This window comes from Elephas maximus, chromosome 2 (assembly GCF_024166365.1).
Source record: "Elephas maximus indicus isolate mEleMax1 chromosome 2, mEleMax1 primary haplotype, whole genome shotgun sequence".
Classification (NCBI taxonomy): Eukaryota; Metazoa; Chordata; class Mammalia; order Proboscidea; family Elephantidae; genus Elephas; species Elephas maximus.
Window position 1 is genome coordinate 4,543,413 of NC_064820.1, and position 19,704 is coordinate 4,563,116.

The window sequence follows — 19,704 nt, forward strand, 5'->3', positions numbered from 1 at the left end:
TTGCCCAATGATATTTCTTTTTAAGCTTACAAAGAACTGATGTCTAAAAATAACTAATTTGTTCTGTCTTTTTTTTTTTTAAGTCCCTAGGAGGCTCAAATGGTTAACGGCTTGGCTGCTAACTGAAAAGTTGAAGGTTCAAATCCATCCAGAGGGGCCTCACAGCAAGGCCTGGAGATCTGCAGTCCTTGAAAACCCTGGGGGCTCTACTCTGACACACACGGGGTCACCGTGAGCCAAGATCAACTCCAAAGCGACTGGTTTTGGGACTGGTAACAGTTCACAGAGGCACCAAAACAAAAACTACACCCATTGCCACTGAGTGGATTCCAACTCGCAGCAACCCTACAGGACAGAGAGAAACTGCCCCAAAGGGTTTCCAAGGAGCACCTGGTGGATCTGAACTGCTGACCTTTTGGTTAGCAGCCAAGCTCTTAACCACCGTGCCACATAGGGGTCCACGAGGTCCAAATGCTTGGGCTTCATGAGCTAATAAGGTTTGCGATTCCTGACGCAGAGACAGAGAAGCTTCCTGACACAAAAATGCGCAAGGGGCTCACCTTCCCACAAAGCAGGTTAAACTTGTTATTTAGGGCATATTCGCAAGTTGAGTCTCAAGTTCAGAACTCCAAGCAGGCGTGATGCCAGGGGACACGAGGCCTACATATATGAAGATGTGCTTAAATACGTCTTACACTCTAGACCAAGTAAAAGTGGATGCTGGGGCATCGGATACACGTTTACGTGGGACTCGTTTTATTTTGGGGGTGGGGAAGTATTAAGGGAGGACCACAAAACGGGAAGTGGCACAGAGATGAGAAAGAGTTGGACAAATCCCCAACAGGGTCTGGCCAGGAGTAGAGGAGGACGGCTGGCACAAGAGTGGGTGTAGAGTGGGTTTTCGGGACTCCCGTGTGGGTGCTGTGTTAACACCATGGTGCTGGGCTCCACTTCACTCACAGAAAACCGTGGCCCCAACAAGTGGGCCGACATGTCTGCCCACTGCTTCTCCCTGTCGTCCAAAGTGCACTCAAAGCCCTAAGTCCAACTAATCAAAACGAAGTTTGTTTCTTTCTCTTCACCATGTGTTGAGTTCCGTTACTAGGTGCCTGGGGAGCTCTTCAGACAGTTCACACTTCGCTGGACAACAACAAGAGAGGGTGCTGCTATTGTTGTTAGCCGTCCTTAAGTCGATCCCACTCCTAGAGGTCCCATGCACAACGGGTGGAAAAAGACTGCCAGGCCTCTCTTCCTAACCTGTATTAGTCTGAACACTCTATCGAAACCTTTCCAGCATCTTAGCAACACTCAGGTTCCCACTGACAGACGGGTGGTGGCTGGGTATGAGGTGCACTGGCTAGGAATTGAACCCGGGTCTCCCGCATGGGAGGTGAGAATTCTACCACTGAACCACCACGGGCCCCTCATAAGAGAGATCACCAGGTGTCATGCAGTTACTGCATCCCATTGCCTGGGTCAGGGTTGGACGGAAATGTTGTTCTTGTCAGTTGCTGTTGAGTGGATTCTGACTCATGGCAACCCCAAGTGTGCAGAGGAGAGCTGCCTCATCCCCGAGTGTGCAGAGGAGAGCTGCCTCATCCCCGAGTGTGCAGAGGAGAGCTGCCTCATCCCCGAGTGTGCAGAGGAGAGCTACCTCATCCCCGAGTGTGCAGAGGAGAGCTGCTTCATAGACTGTGACCTTCGGGAAGCAGATCACCAGGTCTGTCTTCCGAGGCAACTCTGAGTGGGTTAGAACCGCCAACCTCCTGGCTGGTAGTCGAGCACTCACCATTTCTGCCTATCTCTAGCCACTTAGGAATCCCTCGAAGTATAATAAACAAATAAATGAGACCTGTTGCCATTGAGTCTATTCTGACTTATAGCAACCCTGTAGGACTGGGTAAAACTGCCATATCCTTCTCCCTCAGAGTGGCTGGTGAGTTTGAATGGCCCACCTTTCAGTTAGCAGCTGAATGTGCCACCAGGGCTCGGACTGCAGTAGCCACCCAATAAATACATGTGGTCAATCAATTTATCTTTTTGTTCCAGTCTGTTTTTTTTTTTTCCTGCCTGATGGTAAATCCCTTCAACTAAACTCTGAGAACCCTCAATACCATTATTCAACCAACTGGCCGATCCCCAAACCTCAAAAACACAAATAATCTTTTCCTTATCTTGTTCTTGGAATGTTCCACAGTCCTGGATAAACTAACATGCTGTTGTTAGCCGCCGTCGAGTTGGCTCCCACTCATGGTGACCTTCTGTATAACAGAACGAAGTGCTGACCAGTCCTGCACCATGACCATAACCATCGGTACGTGTGAGACCATTGTTTTGGCCACAATGTCAACCCTTCTCAATGAAGGTTTCCCTCATTTTCTCTGACCTTCTACTTTACCAAACATGATGTCATTCTCCAGTGATTGGCCTTTTCTGATGATGAGGCCAAAGTAAGCATGCCAAAGTCTCAGCATCCTTGCTTCTAAGGAGCATTCTGGTTGTATTTCTTCCAAGACTGATTTGTTCCTTCTTCTGGCAGTTCATGGTATATTAAGCATGCCTGGTCTACACCACATTTCAGATGCATCAATTAGACCTCCTTTTTGCAGTCATGGACTAGATCACAAGCAGGAAAAGCACCTGGAGCAAGTCTGTGTCCACACCCACTGCCCCTTTAAACGACACTCTAATCCCAGACACACAACTCCTCCTCCTCAGGGAGATGAGGCCGTTCACTTCCAGGAACTGAGAACACAAATGAACCGCTACCCACAATACACACACCACTTCATTGTGACTTGCCCCCCTTGGACCAGTGGGGGCCACAATCACACATGGTCTCTAAACACTAGCTTCACCTAATGCCCGCATCTTGAACCCATTTGCTCTGAGAGTAGTGTGCACTCCAAAGTCAATATTTTTTGTAATTTTTTTTTAAATGTTAGAATTTATGAAGACCAGGATTGATGGTGTTGCCCTGAAAGAGGTGGGGCTAGGCCTGAATGTTCAGGGCACCGTCCCCCTCCTGAAGCAAGTCCTGTTTCCACTGTGACGTCAGTGCGTGACGTGTGGGAGCATTCACAGCTTCCCCCGCGGCTGCCAGCTGGAAAGAGAGGGCGTCGCTCTTTGCTACATACCGTCTGAAAACCCCAGCTTTTAAAGCACCGTTTCTTTGGATTAAAATTCATTTTTAGAAAAACTCATAATAAAGTTTATAAACCAAGTGTCGGCAACGTGCCAGGAGACTCAAAGCGTACGTACCTACGTGCACGTGTGCGCATGTATGTCAAGTGTGTGCATGTGTATGTGTGCATGTGTGTGCATGTATGTCATGTGTGTGCATGTGTATGTGTGTGCCTGTGTGCATGCATGTGTGTACACGTGTTTGCAGGTATGTGTGCATGTGTATGTGTGTGCATGTGTGCATGCATGTGTGTACACGTGTTTGCAGGTATGTGTGCATGTGTATGTGTGTGCATGTGTGCATGCATGTGTACACGTGTTTGCAGGTATGTGTGCATGTGTGTGTGCAGGCATGCATGTGTGTATTGTGTGCATGTGTGTATGTGTGTGTGCGTGCAAGTGTGTGCACATTGTGTGCGTGTATGTGTGTGCATGTGTGCACATGTTGCGTGCACGTGTGTGCATGGTTGTGTGCAGGTATGCGTGCAGGTATGTGTGTATGTGTGCACATGTGTTTGCAGGTATGTGTTGTGTGGTATGTGCAGGCGTGCATGTGTGTATTGTATGCATGTGTCTGCATGTGTGTGTATGCATGCAAGTGTGTGCACATTGTGTGCATGTGTGTATGTGTGTGCATGTGTGTGTACATGTGCATGCTAACTCCTGCACATGAGCATTCAAGTATATATACATGTGTGTGCATGAACATATATTTTGACGGCCTAATATCTCTTGAAATCTGTAACATTCATAAAAACAGAAATATGGAGGAAGAAAGAAAGTCTGGCTGTGCACACTTTGATTGCTCAAAGCCCATGGAGATAACACACACTTTGCCCAAAACTCATTGCCATCGAGTCGATTCCAACCCACAGGGACCCTACAGAACAGGGCAGAACCATCCCTTAGGGCTTCCAAAGCTGTAATCTTTCAGGAAGCAGACTGTCACATTTTTATCTCTCTCAGACCTGCTGGTGGGTTTGAACTGCCAACATTTCGGTGAGCAGCAGGGCGCTTTACCACTGTGCCACCAGACCCTCATAACTCATAATTCTCTCAGTCTTATGTGTTCTTAATGAATAAAACTGCAGATATTTTAATCTTGTATTTAAATACAGCTTGAATTATATAGTCCCCTTCCAAAGAAAAACCCATTGCTGTCAAGCAGATTTCAACTCATAGTGACCTTATAGGACATAGTTTGAATCCATCAGGTACTCCTTGGAAACCCTATAGAACTGCCCCATAGGAGCACCTGGAGGATTCGAACTGCCAGCCTTTCGGTTAGCAGCTGGGCACTTACCCGCTGAGCCACCAGGGCTCCATAGTCCCCTTAACAAATAAAAATGTTGTAACTTTGTCTGTTGTAATATTTCAAATCCATAAGTGTTAGATATTCATTAAAGAAAACCTAGAAGATTCAAATGAGGAAGAAAGCCAACATAAATATCACTAATGCCGAGACAGCACGCCTTTTATTATCACCATATTTATCCCTTTTTCTGACATAAACTTAAGAAGAAAAACAGGATTGCACTGTATACATTGCTGTGTAGTGATGTATCACAATCACCCTATGTTAACAAGCCTCCACATTATAATTTTACCTAATGTAACACCGTTGTTGTCGGCTGCCACTGGATCAGCTCCACCTCACGGTGCCCTTGCTACGTGCAACAGAAGGGAAGGTTGCCCGGTCCTGTTCCATCCTCAGGATCACTGGCACGCTGGACTCGAGTTCACTGCTGTGGCCACTGTGTCAACCCATCTCACAGAGGGGTTCCCTCATCTCTGCTGACCCTCTACTTCAGCAAACATGATGTCCACAGGCGTGCTGGACTCGAGTTCACTGCTGTGGCCACTGTATCAACCCATCTCATTGAGGGTTTCCTTAATCTCTGCTGACCCTCTACTTCAGCAAACATGATGTCCATAGGCAGGCTGGACTCGCATTCACTGCTGTGGCCACTGTGTCAACCCATCTCACTGAGGGTTTCCTTAATCTCTGCTGACCCTCTACTTTAGCAAACATGATGTCCATAGGCATGCTGGACTCGAGTTCACTGCTGTGGCCACTGTATCAACCCATCTCATTGAGGGTTTCCTTAATCTCTGCTGACCCTCTACTTCAGCAAACATGATGTCCATAGGCAGGCTGGACTCGCGTTCACTGCTGTGGCCACTGTGTCAACCCATCTCACTGAGGGTTTCCTTAATCTCTGCTGACCCTCTACTTTAGCAAACATGATGTCCACTGGCATGCTGGACTCGAGTTCACTGCTGTGGCCACTGTGTCAACCCATCTCACTGAGGGTTTTTCTGATCTCTGCTGACCCTCTACTTTAACAAACATCATGTCCACTGGCATGTTGGACTTGAGTTCACTGTTGTGGCCACTGTGTTAACCCATCTCAATGAGGGTTTCCCTCATCTCTGCTGGCCCTCTGCTTTAACAAACATGATGTCCACTGGCATGCTGGACTCGAGTTCACTGTTGTGGCCACTGTGTTAACCCATCTCATTGAGGGTTTCTCTCATCTCTGCTGACCCTCTAACAAACGTGATGTCCGTAGGCAGGCTGGACTTGAGTTCACTGTTGTGGCCACTACGTCAACCCATCTCATTGAGGGTTCCCCTCATCTCTGCTGACCCTCTACTTTAACAAACATGATGTCCACTGGCATGTTGGACTTGAGTTCACTGTTGTGGCCACTGTGTTAACCCAACTCATTGAGGGTTTCCCTCATGTCTGCTGACCCTCTGCTTTAACAAACATGATGTCCACTGGCATGCTGGACTTGAGTTCACTGTTGTGGCCACTGTGTTAACCCATCTCATTGAGGGTTTCTCTCATCTCTGCTGACCCTCTAACAAACATGATGTCCACTGGCATGTTGGACTTGAGTTCACTGTTGTGGCCACTGTGTCAACCCATCTCATTGAGGGTTTCCCTCATCTCTGCTGACCCTCTACTTTAACAAACATAAAGTCCTTTTCTAGCACTATTCTTTGCTGATGATGTGTCCAAGGTAAGCAAGACAATCTCATCATCCTCATTGGGTGCTTCACAGGCGCCTTCTGGCTATAACGAACCACAGGCATTCATCTAACCTAGCATGTCTCTATTACAGAGAACATTCAGCTACATATTTTGCATATTTGTGTAATTATGTTCTTAGGCTAATCTCCCAGATGTGGAACTGATGTGTCAAGGGAGATGCACATTTAAGACTTAGAAAAATACTCCCAAAGTTGCCAACAGAAAGGTAGCGAGCGACGCTCCATCTGCAGCATGTGCCCACACCCATTCCGTTTTACTTCTAATTGTTTTGGAAATGTCACATCCTCTGTGTGATAGTTTTAATGAGACGGAACTTAATTTTTTTTCATTTAAATTTGTTCTGTGAGTTTTATATTCACGGCCTGTGTCAATTCCTCTTTTCTGGTATTGATCTTTTTATTAGTCTGAAAAGCACTCTAAAAATCAAGAACATTAATCCTTTTATCTCTTGGTTATATTCCAAGTATTTTTCCCAACTGGCAGTTTATCTTTTAAAATTGTTTACTACGTGTGTGTCTGTGTTTTCTTCTGAGATTTATACAAGTTTTAAGTGGCCACATCTACCCTAGCTTTAGAGGGAGAAGGGGGTCAATGGTAGAGACAGAACAAGTCCAAGGAAGGCTGAGAACTGAACACTGGGTTTGGCAACATGGAAGTCACTGGTGCCCTTGACAGGTGACCTTGATAAGAGCAGTTTCAGTCAAAGGGGCTGGGTCTGTGGACCTCTTCTTTCTGTCTTCTCTTACCTGCTCACTGACGGCATCCGGTTGTGACTGGTGTGGGGCTCAGGGGAGGCTGGGATCAGCAAGTGAAGACAGCTCCACCAGGGAGTTTTGCTATCAATGGGAGGAGAGGAGGGAAATGGAAGTCTGGGGGGGGAATGGAATGGTAGTTCACGGGGGATGGGGTCAAGAGTGCTGTTTTCTTAAAGATGTAAGAAATAACACCTTAGTGTCCTAAAGGAAAAGATCAAGTAGGCAAGGAGATTTAAAAAAAAAAAAACAATTTTTTTTTTTTTAATAGACTGTGGGTGGCACAAACTCACTCGACTACTACCCTAAACGTTGGTGACTTGAACCCAAACAGCAGCACCAAGGAAGAAAGGCTTGGTGATCTGCTGCCATAAAGATTTTTTTTTTTTTTTAGTCTTTACAGTCAAGAAAACCCTGTGGGGCAGTTCTGCTCTATAACACACAGGGTCATCATGAGTCAGAATCGACTTGATGGCAATAGGTATGGTTTTTGGGTTTTATTTTTCAGAGTAGTTCTAGGTTTACAGAAAAATCATACAGAAACTATAGATAAACCCCATAAAGCCCTGCCCTTGGCAAGAACTACTAACCCGGTGATACAGTGGTTACAGTGCTCAGCTACTAACCAGAAGGTCGGTGGTTTGAACCCACCAGCCACTCCAAGGGGGCTAGATGTGACAGTCTGTCTCCGTAGAGATTTATAGCCTTGGAAACCCTATGGGGCAGCTCTACTTTGTCCTATAGGGTCGCTGTGAGTCGCAGTGAACTCTGTAGCAGTGGGCCTTTGTTTGGCACTAACCTAAAAGCTGTCGGTTAGAATCCACTTGTGCCACGGAAGGAAGACCTGGTAATCTACTTCTGTAACCATTTCAGCCAAGAAAACCCTCCGAGGCAGCTCTACTCTGTAACACTTGGTGTCACCATGAGTCAAAATCAACTCAGGGACAATGGGTATGGATCCTGTTTTCCTGTTACCATCTTGCATTCCTGCTGTGTGTTTGTTACAAGTGATGACTTCATATTGATACATTATTATTAACCAGAGTCCACAGTTCACATTACTCTCTGTGCTGCACAGCCCTGTGGGCTCTGACAAATGCACAGTGCCATGTGTCCAAGACACAGCGTCATTCAGGATAGCTTCACTGCCCTAAAAACGCTCTGTGCTGCAGGGAGGGAGGTTTCTATGATTCAGGAGAGAACGCAGGAAATTGCCAGAGTGTGCCCTTGAGCAGCTGAGAAGATGTGAAACCAATGTCCTAGTGGAGGGGTCGGCCCAGAAGGGAGACACAGGACAGCCAGGATGTCGGATGCTGGGGAAGGAAATGCTACAAGGTAGCAGAGTGGCTGCAGGTAGGTACCGCAAGTGGTGACCGGAGTGCTTCAGACTGCGTAAAATGCTCCAGAGAAGCTGGAGACAAGGTCATCAGCTGCCAGGGAGGGCTGGGGGGGAGGGGTAACAACAAAAGGTATGAGGCAGGCACCTGAGGGCAGTCACCTTTCTGGAGAATTCAGGGAAGGTGCAGGGCTACGTCCCTGGATAGCAGGATGTCACGGCTCCTCACTTTCTCCAGGCTTATTTTAGGTCAGTCAATGCTTTGAAGCAATTTCACTATTTCCCCCGTCAAGGTGATGCATATTTTCTATAAAGTTTATTCTTAAAAATGTTTTAATGCTTTAGCTCTTGTTAATTGAATTATTTCTCCATAATACACAGTTACAGATAAAATTGTGTCCCCCAAAATGTACATCAATTTGGCTAGGCCATGATTCCCAGTATTGTGTGGTTCTCCTCCATTTTGTGATGTGATGTGATGTTGTAAATTCTAACCTCTTTGATGTTAATGAGGCAGGATTACAGGCCGTTATGTTAATGAAGCAGGATACAATCTACATGATTAGGTTGTATCTTGAATCAATCTCTTTTGCAATATAAAAGAGAGAAGCAAGCAGAAAGGAGAGGGACCTCATTACCACCAAGCAAGAAGAACCAGGAGCAGAGCGAGTCCTTTGCTGAGAAGCTCCTAGACCAGGAGAAGTTTGATGTCAAGGACCTTCCCCCAGAGCTACAACAGAGAAAAAGCCTTCCCCTGGAGCTGGCGCCCTGAATTCAGACTCCTAGCCTCCTCGGCTATGAGAGAATAAATTTCTGTTATGGCAGCACTAGATAAATGAGACATATGTATTCCAAGGGGCTCAGTGGTAGAGTTCTTGCCTTCCATGTGGGACGCCTGGCTTTGATTCCTGGCCAGTGCATCTCAAGTGCAGCCACCTCTTGTCTGTCAGTGGAGGCCTGTGGGCTGCTATGACGCTGACCAGGTTTCAGTGGAGCTTCCTGACCGAGGCAGGCGAGGAAAAAAGGCCTGGTGATCTACTTCTGAGTATCAGCCAGTGAAAACCTAAGTCACAATGTTCTAATCCACAGTTGACGATGGGGACCGAGCAGCACTGGGAAGCATTTTGTTCCATTGTGCACGAGGCTGCCACCGGTTGGGGCTGGCTTGATGGCAGCTAACAACAACATATCTTCTAACTGAGCATTACTGGTATATAAATAAACCTTGAATGTTGTATATTTACTAATTGGTCACTTCAAAGACTTATCAGAGCTGTAGATATGTTAACTCTCATGGTGTCCTGGTTATCTAGTGCTGCTATAACAGAAATACCACAAGTGACAGTTTTAATAAGCAGAAGTTTATTTTCTCATAGTCTAGGAGGCCAGAAGTCTGAATTCAGGGTGCTGGCTTCAGGGGAAAGCTTTCTCCCTCTGTTGGCTCTGGAGGGAGGTCCTTGTCATCAATCTTCCCCTGATCTAGGAGCTTCGCAGTGCAGGAACCCCAGGTCCAAAGGACTTTCTCTGCTCCTGGCTCTTCTTGCTTCGTGGTAGTAAAGTCCTTTCTTCTCTGCTTGCTTCTCTCTTTTATATCTCAAAAGAGATTGACTCAACATACAACCGAATCCTATAGATGGTGTCCTGCCTCACTAACATAACTGCCTCTAACCCTGACTCATTAACATCACAGAGGTAGGACTTACAACACGTACGAAAACCACATCAGATCACAAAGTGGTGGACGACCACACAATACTGGGAATCATGGTTCAGCCAAGTTGACACATTTTTGTGGGATGCAATTCAATCCATAACATGGGGTTTCAATTCAATACAGCTATAAGTTGAATAAATGTTTGAGAGGTTAAAATTAATTTAATGCTATGTTTTGTCAACAGGAAGAGTATTTCACATAAGAACAAACAGGGGAGATGTGAATACTGACACCCTACAGTATCCTGAAGTTCCCAGAGCCTGGGTCTCCTAGCCTATAAAAAAAAACACCCCACTGCCGTGGAGTCGATTCCAACTCATAGCGACCCTATAGGTCAGAGTAGAACTGCCCCTCCCCACCTGTAAGAGAGGTATAAAAAATCCTGCTATTTCAACTGTAAAGTGATGTCAACAGTATGAGCTCTTGTGTAAAATTATTAGAAAACTGCCTAGTCGTACACACACAGTAGTTGCTATCTCTAGCTACGAGAGAGATGACTGCTGATCAGCAAGTCTTGACAGAACAAAAGACAACTGAACTGCAGCCAGGTTGCTGACGAGGCCTTGGCCTGAAGAGAGGAAGCAGGAGTCTTCCCGGAGGGGGACAAGGAAGGACAAGGGGGGACGCGCTCCTGGTGGAGGAACGTGGAGTAGAAGACCCCCAGGGGCTGCCGTGTCTGGAGTGCCTGAGAGTGCTGGCTTCTGCGCCCTTGGCCCTGGTCACCCCACCCTGGGTCCCTCCTTCAGCTCCACACGCATCTCAGGCACGTCAGGAGCGATGCAGACTATCCTAACGGGAAGGGGATTTCAAGCCCCGTGACCTTAACCAGCTAAAGATCCTCTTACGCTTTTGGTTGACATTCATGGGACAAAATGCTTTCAGTATCAGGTTAACAGTGCTGCTGCTGGTAGTTGCCGTTGACTGGATTCTGACTCGTGGAGAACCCGTGTGTGTGTGCCCCACAGGGTCTTCAATGTTGTGACCTTTCAGATCATGTGTGCCCCACAGGGTCTTCAATGTTGTGACCTTTCAGATCGCCAGGCCTGTCTTCTGGGTCGCCTCTGGGTGGATTCAAACGCAAACCTTTAGAGCAGTAGTCAAGTTAACAGTAATTTGAAACAAAATATAATTGGTCTTTCTAAGATAGAACACACTCTCCCTTTAAATGTATTGCAGTTTTCAATCACCAAAAAGCTAGAATGTTCTCTACGACATTACAAAAATTGAAAATTCTTAAGTCACAGCCTTCCAGCATACCGTATTTTTGGAAAACCCAAACCTTGTACCATTGCTAAATCAGAAGGGAAACACACATACTGACAGACCAAGGACTATGACAAACCATGACGCTTCGGGCTTCATTGAAAGCACATCCTACAGTGATTTCTTCATCCCATAAAGAAACAAGATGAACTTCATCGACGAACAGATTTACGAAGCTTGGAATTGCAGCTAAAATTAGATCCCTCTTGAGAGAGTAGCTGGGTTTTATTTTTAACACATGAGTAAATAATCTTATGATCTCAGCACCTGAACTATAAAGAATGAGTCAACCCAATAGATCCAAGAGGTCCTGGTTTCTTTATAAATCTTGTCACTTTTCTCAAAATGTATCCCTTTCAAAAAAGTCAAAATTTTGTTCTGTATATTCTTATGCTGAATTTGAGCCATTAACAGCATCAACACATTAAACATCTACACAAACCAGGCATATAATACACTGATACTCCTTTATGGTATACACCATCTTCCATACTGTTATATGTAATGTATAAAGTTTGTAGGTTCAAGTTCACTCAGAGACACCTTGGAAGAAAGGCCTGGCAATCTAGTTCTGGACACTCAGCCACTGAACACTCCACGGAGCACAGTTCTGCTCTCACACACGTGGGGTCGCCGTGAGCCTAGACCAACTGCACGGCAACTGGCTTTCTTTTTATGTAATGTAATACCTTATAGTCCAAATATTTCACCAATAATACATCGTAAATCTAATTATGCCTTCTGCTAAGCTTTAATCATCAAACCCTTGACAACTATACAATATGTAAAAAATTGTGCATATAGAAAATGAGAGATAACTACTAAATTCCATAAGATCCTATTAATTATAACCCCAGGCAGTATTGTACTGGTATAAATGCTGCCCTAAACAATCAAGTTAAAATTTAAACCTTCCCTCTCTTGGCCAAGACCACAGGCTGTTGCCCTGTCCTGCCTGTAGCTGCAGCCCTCGAGAAGGATCGGCACTTTACTATAACCCAGATACATGACAGAAAATTGATCATCACCAGGGCAAAGCAAACATACTTTTGGCGCCAAATTTATTTCAGGCCAGGGGCTCGCCTTTAAAAAAAAAAAAAAAAACCATTATCCATGTGCTTTTTTTAAATAATCCTACACAAACAGAGGTGCCTTTGTTCGCCTACAGAGACTAGCGTCACCGTAAAACTCTGGATGACGACATGGATTACCTTACGCCTATTTCAATCACACATGGAACATTCACCAACACAGATAACATTCTTGGCCATAAAGCAAACATCAACAAATGTAACTGAACTGAAATCTTATAAAGTACATAAAGGATGCTCTCTGACCATAAACTAGACATCAATAGCAAAGATACAAAAAATAATTACATAACTTGTGAAAACGATCTACAACATAAATGGAGAGAAGCATTTCTCAGAGCCTAGGCAGTGGGTGGGTTTAATGCTGAAACAATGTTTTACTGCAAAATAAATAGATATTCTGGACCACATCTGTTTTGTGCCTTGAGTACAACCCATAAAAATATTCAGTCTATGAAATAAGGGACAAAAGTGATGAGAAAAATAGCAAAACAAAATGCTAAAAGAGCAAAGCTTCGAAGCATGCAAAAATAAAAAGAGGGAGTAGGGAGAGAAAAAATGACTATATTAGTTATCTAGTGCTGCTATAACAGAAATACCACAAGTGGATGGCTTCCACAAACAGAAATTGATCCTCTCACAGTCTAGGAGGCTTGAAGTCTGAATTCAGGGCGTCAGCTCCAGGGGAAGGCTTTCTCTCTCTGTCAGCTCTGGGGGAAGGTCCTCGTCATCAATCTTCCCCCTGTTGAGGAGCTTCTTAGCACAGGGACCCTGGGTCCGAAGGATGCACTATGCTCTCGGTGCTTCTTTCTTGGTGGTATGAGGTCCCCATGTCTCTCTGCTTGCTTCTCTCTTTTCTATCTCCAAAAAGATTGGCTTAAAATAGTCTAATCTTGTAGACTGAGTCCTGGCTCATTAACATAACTGCCACTAATGCCATCTCATTAACATCATAGAGGAAAATCACATCAGATGACAAGATGGTGGACAATCATATAATACTGCGAATCATGGTCTAACCAAACTGACACACATATTTTTGGTAGACACAATTCAATCCATGACAATGACACACTAAAAAGCTGTGTACAAAATTACAATCAACAACCAAAGTCAGAATCATGTTCAATGAAACTCCAGAGGCATGGCCACGAGAGTTACGACAAGACACTACCACCACCGTCATCTGTGTTACTTAATATTGCTCTCTGAGGTCTAGCCAAGGAAATGAGAAAAGTTTATGAGCTACGACTATCAGAAAGCGGATGGAAAATCTTCCTTTCTTGCATTCAGCCAAGCAAAATAAGTGAACAAGAATTAGAATTAACAAAGTTGCCTAATTAAACTATGAACTAAAATAATAACTTTTCTAGATATTATTAACAACATAAAAAAATCTGGCTAAAGTAGTCTCATACAATTTTTAAGAATGAAACATGTCTAGAAACAAACACTATAAATGTCTAAGAATTATATGAGGAAAACTGCAAAGCTTTACCAAAGATCAGGAAAAAATGCATGTAATTGTGACCTATACACCCAGTTCTCCTATAAGAAGGGTTAATATTGTGAGTCTGCAGATGCTATGCAATTCCAACAAACTTACAAAGAAAAAATGATTCTCAAGTTGTCCAGGAAAAATAATCTAAAATAAAATACAACAACAGAATAATGAGAAAGGGTTTAAAATGTCAAACACCAAACACGAACAAATGCAACTAAAGCCAAAGCTTAAAAAACGTGTATGCCCTTCTAGAAATTCCACTCAGAGGGTTTTATTCAACGCAATGATCTGAGATGCATATACGGACAGGTTTACGATCACAAACGACTGCGAGCAACTGAGATGTCTCACAGGAAGTGAGCGTTACATGATGACTCGCAGGAAAGGACAATACGCCATGACACCATTAGGAGCCCTGGTGGTGCAGTGGTTAAGAACCAAAAGGCTGGTAGTTCGAATACGTCAGCGGCTCCTTGGAAGCTCTACAGAGCGGTTCTACCCTACCGTACAGGGTCACTGTGAGCTGGAATCCACTCCACAGTGACGGTTTTTCTTTTTTTTTAATGTTAGAAGAATATTACTGCTAAGTGAATCATGAGTAAAACTAAAACAATATGAACTCTGTGATCACATTTTTGTAAATATATAAAAGAAATTTTCTTCTTTTTATATAAAATACACATTCAGATCAGTAATTAAAACCATGGCACTTAAGGCTGAATATGCAGTCATTAATGTTAAAAGAAAATGATTTGAGTGAATCATAAATAAAACTGTATGAACTATATGATCACATTTTTGTAAATATTTAAAATACATATTTAAATATATAATTAAAATTATGACAAGATGGAACATGCAGTCATTAATGTTAAAAGAAAATTATTACGTGAATCATAAAACCATATGATCACATTTTTGTAAATACTTAAAATACATATTTAAATATATAAATATATGTCAACTATATGTAAATATGTAAGAATGCATCAGTGAATAAAGCAGAAGCATACAGGGTCTTGCAAAAATATTAATAGTAGTTATGGATGGGTGGCTGGCTAATTAGCCAGCTTTGTTTGTATCTCTGTCTTTTGGTTGACTTCCAACTGGTCTGGAATAAGCGCAGATTACTTTTATGATCAAGAGGGAAGAAATGAACGTTTGCTGTTGAAATTCACAGTAAATGCAAATTTAGCCATGAACCTGACCACTCCACTGGGGCTATGTTACTTCACTGCAGGGAGTGAAGAATAAAGTAGATTTTGTCAACACTCTGCCTTTACCTGGTGGGCACAGTGTGGGCTAGTCTAACACTGTGTGCTGCTTCGGCTTCAGCGTTTATTCATAGGCTGCTTAAAAATTACACAACCTTTCCTGGATGTGAAATGTGCAAATATTTTAGAAGGTGTTCTTTATCTAAGACCGTCATCTCAGCATCTGGTTTCCCATGAATTTGTTTAAAACATGAAGGGTTTGAGCATCTGGCTTGGAATCACCAAATAATTGCATTTCTGTAACAGAGTCTGAATTCCCGACTCCTGGGTCTCTCTGTCCTTTATGCCAATTTCTGGAGTTGGCAGATACGTGGGAAGTTTTAAACTTGGCAACAAGATACAAATTTGGAACAGTAAGGTTCCACCTACTGTTGGTTAACTTTTCCTTTTGCATTTAACCACCTCTTCTCATTTGTGACATAAGACTCTTTTTCAAGAGACACATTTTATAACAGCAAAAAATAGAAAAATAATAGTAAGGTATAAAGTGGAAAAAAAAAAAAAAAAGCCCAAAATCAAACTTGCAAAAGCCATAAAAACAAATATATCTGTTTATCATTTCCCTGCCAAATTGGTATGAAATCTGCCACAATAATTTAAAGAATGCTTTTTCTTCCCTTCCCCTGAGCATCTTTTCTTTAGTAAGTGTTGCAGCGATGGCCCAGCTCCCTACTTTCTTCCTAAAATAGAGAGCCCTTCACCACAGTTCCCTCACTCAGACGTTCACACTGCATTCCCTGCGTGTTTCTCGCGTCCTGTCTCCTGTCTTAGCTCCAGCATCACCTATGTCACGGAAACTGGAGGCTTCTCAGTACGTTCTCCAAAAGGCTGTTCACATGGTGTCAGGCCTATTTTGGCTCTAATTGAGATCAGAGATGTTTATGGAGGGCTGGTGGATTTTTTTCCTCTCCTAGAAGACAATCGTAACCCTCAACGATAATCAATACCACACACAGATCACAGACTTTTTTAATAATATTTAAAGAAAAGGAAATGTTTGTCCAACTCCTCTTAGAGGATGGTGTGCGTAACAGCAGGTTTTCATTTCTTGTCTTCCTTCTCCTCATAAAGCATCGACATTTTAATTAACCCACACCCATTCTCACCCAGATCTCTCTGTCGTAACGAGCACTGTACTGTTCTGGTCTGCTTCTGCGTACCAGCTGTTTTGATATATTTTTTAATTGTTACAAGTTAGCTCGATCCTTTAACCAACTGAAATCTCAAAGTTTTAGAAATGCCATTTCCCAATACACATACAAATCATTAAGGAAATGCACATGAAGTAATATTTATTTATTCAGAAACTCTGGGTGATGGTAGAAAGAATAAGACCCTGTCCTCTCAAGAAGTTTTAAAAAAACCCAAAAACCAAATCCACTGCTGTCGAGTCGAGTCTGACGCACAGTGACTCTATGGCCACTCTACAGGACAGAGTAGAACTGTCCCATAGGGTTTCCAAGAAGTGGCTGGTGGATTCGAACTGCTGACCTTCTGGTTAACAGCCAAGCACTTAACCACTGTGCCACCAGGGAGTCTATAATCCAATAAAATACGAAAGTGAAAGGGTTCCTTTAGGAATTCAACAAAGGATGTTAGAAGAATCCGAAGCCTTATTTCTATGTCTTTCAGAGGAGACAGAATTCATTTGTCAGGAAACAAAGCCAAATCAGAGAATTCTTTCCTGAGCAGAAATCCAAGGACTCGGGGCTGGATAAACTCACTCCCGGTTCTTTGAAGGCATCGTGGCACTGGTTTCATTTACACACACAGTGGCCCAGAGGTTCACACCAGCGTGGGTGGCACTTGTCCGAGGCAACCAAGTACAGATACAACAACCAAAGCCTACTGCACACTCAGGGCTTAGCAGGTGCAATCATCCATGGGTGGGGTGGGGAGCAGAGACTGCCTAGATGTGTCGGAGAGGGGGCTTGGGCAAAAGTGAAGGTCAGCTGACATTTGTTTTCTTGGCTTGGAGGTTTAAGGTCAGGGTTGCGATGAATTTGTAAAAAACCATCCCAGTCCATCAGCCTAACATTGTTTCTCAGTACTTCTGTGGGTTCAAACTGGTAACCTTTAGCTACTAGTTGAGCACTTTACCATTTGGGCCACCCAGGGATTCCAAGGGAAAAATCAGCCAATTGAAAAGAAAAAGGTTGAGTTTAATTCTCAAGTTCATGGGCTTCCCGGCCTCCACCCAGTGTTGCAAAGTCCTCCACTGAGTTCCCCTGAGCCCTGTCTCTGGAAGCCAGGCCCTCTCACCCAGACTCCCTGCATGTTGCTGGTGGGTCTCCTCCTCCCCTTGTCCCCTTCATCACCTAACCACAGCCTCTCATCTGGGGTCTCCCCCACCAAGGGGAAGGGCCACTGACATGCCAATCCCACTGAAGTGCCTCCGTTCTAAACCAGCCCCCACAGGATCAGAGAAAGGGTCCCAGTTAACAGAGAAGTGAGTCCACTTCATGAATGAGCCCCTGCTGCTGGAGAGAACGAAACTGAAACAAAGCAAATACTAAAAACACACCGGATATAACCTCACCCATTTGATGATTCATAGACACTTCAGAAATTTTAGATTCCTCAGTAATTATTACCATCCGTTAACCTTACAGACTCAAAAGTTTTCATTAATAAAATGTCAAATAATTTTATTTTCTGATAGCTATGTTTGACAACCTGCATTCCTTCATGACGAGGGAAAAATACTTCCTCTAAGAGATAAGTCTCAGCTAATGTTTAACATTAGTAAACGGGAATAAAATAGCAATATTAGGAACATCATTTCATCAAGAAATTAAGACTTGGCAACTGACCTAGTGTTATCAATCAGTAGCTAAAATACACAATTTGGGGACTGACATGTTTGTTGCTTTCATCTGCCAGTGTTTTAAAAACATTACCATTAATTAGCCTGAGAGATTTATGACTGCCTTCCAAGTGTTATTCAACTGCTACTTGAAAGTAATAAGGTTAGGCATTGTAGACGCAGCGTTGGGGTTCGTCTGCTGTTGTTAATTAAAACACATTAGGCCTAATCGAATACTTAGTCGGCTTTTGTAGACAGGACCACGCTGCTCCATTTACACGTCGACTCTGCTCAGAGGAGAGCCAGGCTCAGTCGCAAGCTGCACACGAAACGTGCAGACCACACGGGCCCCAGACAGGAAAGCATCTTGGTCCTGTGTCCATCCTTGGGTCTCATTAACAAGTCAGATGATGCACAACGGTCTCCCCTCAACCTTGTCATTCTCTTGCAGACCTGGCGATGCTCCAAACTAGCCCAGCACGAAACAAGACTTTTCTCTCAAATGTGTTTTGGTGATCATGGAGATGAAAACACCTGATACTGACATGCATCACTTAAGTTATTAGAAATCAAATAATGCTTCAAATGTAAACTGAGAAATATCACTGGAACCTGTTTAAGTTGCTCGGGCAATGTCTTAGTTATCTAGTGCTGCTATAATGGAAATACCACAAGTAAATGGCTTTAACAAACAGAAATTTATTCTCTCACAGTCTAGGAGGCTAGAAGTTCAAATTCTGGGCACCTGCTCTAGGGGAAGGCTTTCTCTCTGTGCCAGTTCGGGAGAAGGGTTCTTGTTATCAGTCTTCGCCTGATCTAGGAGCTTCTCAGCACAGGGACCCCGGGTCCAAAGAACATGCTCTGCTCCTGGCTCTGCTTTCTTAGGGGTATGAGGTCCCTCTGTTTCTCTTTTGGCTTCTGTCTTTTGTATCTTAAAAGAGATTGGCTCAAGATACAACCTAATCTTGTAGATTGAATCCTGCCTCATTAACATCACAGAAGTAGGATTTACAACAGCAAGGAAAATCACGTCAGATGACAAAATGGTGGACAATCACACAACACTGGGAATCACGGCCTAGCCAAGTTTACACACATTTTGGGGGGACACAATTCAGTCCATAACAGACAGTATAACCAGCATTCATTACTCAAGAAGAGAAATTCAAAGCTTGCCTAATAAATTCCCACTCCCAAACAGTGAGGAAATCAAAAGAAAAAAAAAGTTTAATTTTTCCGTAAAGATGCACACACAAAGTAACTCAACTAAATCCCCTGCTTTGTTAAAAAGCTGGTTTCATTCACTTGGAAGCTACATCTCCTCTGAGATACGGTGCCAAAGCACATATGGGGAACCGCAGTCACGGCTTCAAGGCATCTCAGAAAATAAATAAAATTAGGAGGAGACAGACTACTACGCCAAATTGTTACGCCCCTCTGAGCACAGGGGGAGACCGGCGTTCCATGCATCTGGCGACGTGCCGTCTGACGACGCACTCAGAACGTCTTCTAAAGAAACCGGGCCACGTGCACGGAGGCCAGGCTGGCCAGCTGCCCCGGAATCAGGTCTTCCCTCTAGCAGCGGGACGAGAACCTCAGTCCTTCGCCACCTCAGCGACTGGACAACACACCCCCCTCCCTCTCAGCTAAAACCAACTGCCTTCCGGTCGACTCCAGCTCACGTGGCACCACGTGTGTCAGAGCTAGACTGCGCTCCATG

The 19,704-nt window shown here is 44.0% G+C and overlaps 1 protein-coding gene across 3 annotated transcripts in view; it reads right to left on the bottom strand.

Annotated features, from left to right (window-relative positions):
- Nucleotides 1–19,704, bottom strand: part of ADCY2 (adenylate cyclase 2) — a 527,505-nt gene that overhangs the window by 404,515 nt on the left and 103,286 nt on the right. The window lies entirely within an intron of this gene.